Source organism: Elephantulus edwardii, unplaced genomic scaffold, assembly GCF_000299155.1.
Source record: "Elephantulus edwardii isolate Elephantulus edwardi_28Jun2011 unplaced genomic scaffold, EleEdw1.0 scaffold00364, whole genome shotgun sequence".
In the NCBI taxonomy this organism is placed as follows: Eukaryota; Metazoa; Chordata; class Mammalia; order Macroscelidea; family Macroscelididae; genus Elephantulus; species Elephantulus edwardii.
In genome coordinates, this window is record NW_006400114.1 from 360116 (window position 1) to 361810 (window position 1695).

The 1695-nt window shown below is 36.1% G+C and overlaps 1 pseudogene; it reads right to left on the bottom strand.

Annotated features, from left to right (window-relative positions):
* Positions 1-994: 994 nt before the first annotated feature.
* LOC102856315 overlaps positions 995-1695 on the bottom strand; it is a 17160-nt pseudogene continuing 16459 nt past the window's right edge.

Here is a 1695-nt window from a genome sequence, read left to right on the forward strand (position 1 = left end):
AAGGGAGGAAACTATCACAATACACATTCATGAAATACAATGTAAATGAAAGAGTGTATAAAATATAATATACATGTATGAAACACAACGCATATGAGTGATTGCATGCAAACCAATAAAAACATGTAACAAAAAATTAAAAATAAATTAGTCCAGAATAAGAGTTGCATATTCAAGTAGTCCAGAGGGGGTGAAATGGACTGTATAATAATGAAAGAACTTTTTTCCAAAGAAAAAAGCTGGGAGGGGGACAGTGAAGAAAATGTGTAACAATGAATTAATGGAACTTTAAAAAAGAGAGAATATGTTCAAACCTGTTAATACCAAATAAAGCATACATTTTCTCAAAAAAAAAGCAAAGAAAAATCAGAAATTAGCTAATAGACATTAATTTGGATGGAGGGAAATACATATAAAATAAAGGATGATAAGCAAAATACCACTAAAGAAGAGGAAGACATGGAGAGGTACACAAGAGTTTTAGAGAACATTAGATCATTACATAAGGTGCTCTGTTGGCATAGTCTATGCTGCTAATCCAAAGGCCTTATCTCCCTGATGATCTGAATATTCCAGTAGCTCCTCAGAAGAAAGATGGGCAATATCTTCCTGTTATAAATTACAGCCTTAAAAGCCCAATTTAGGGTCAGTTGCAATTCAACAGCAATGAGACAAAGAATAGATGGTTCATACATTGTAAGTTGCAACATTAACTTGCCAGAGGCTACATAGGCAGACAAGTGAGATAAACTGATATGGACCAACAAAGAGAACTGTACCCATTATCACACATAGCTTTTGTCAGACAATATTTCTACATGATTCATGAATGTTTATATGTCTATAAATATCTTCGCATATATACTAGGACATACAAGAAGCAAAAGTTACATAGATTTATTGACTATACTCAAACATCCTGACAGAATAGGGATGACTGGTTTGGGGAGACATCATGAGCAATTGGCATAACATAATCTATAAAGACAATGTTCTACATCCTACATTGGTGAGTAGACTGAGACTTAAAAACTTGCAAGTAGCCATCTGAGAGGTAACCTGTATGGGCAAAGAAGCATGGAAAAAAATCAAAGACACGTCAAAATAATTATTGCAAAGCACTAATGTATGTTAAGTGTCCTCTAGTTGACCATGACCCATAGTGACTTTATGAACAATACATCTGTTCTGTACCATCTTCATCATCACCAACACACTTGAATCCATTGTTACAGTTATTGTTTCAATCCCTCTTGTTGAGGATCTTCCTCTTTCGCTAACTCTCCAACTTAGCAAGCATGATGTCTTTTTTCAGGAACTGGCTCCTAACAATATGCCCGAAGTGTACGAGGTGAAATTTCATTGTCTCTAAGAAACATGCTGGTTGCACTTTCTCCAGTAAGTGTTTGTGGTTTTGACAGTCGATGTAATATTGAATAGTTTCCCCAACATCACAACTCAAAGGCATAAATTCTTTGGCCATCCTTTGTCATTGTTAAACTCTCAGATGCATAGCAAATAATTGCTCACCTTGTCTTTGATCATTAGCATTTAGTGCATGAAACCAGGTCTTCATTGTTGTTGTTGTTGTTATGTGCCATCGAGTCACTTGCGACTCATAGCGACCCTATGTACAACAGCCCTAAACTCCACTCTGTCCTGTGCCAATCGCACTGTCTCTGACACTCCCATCCC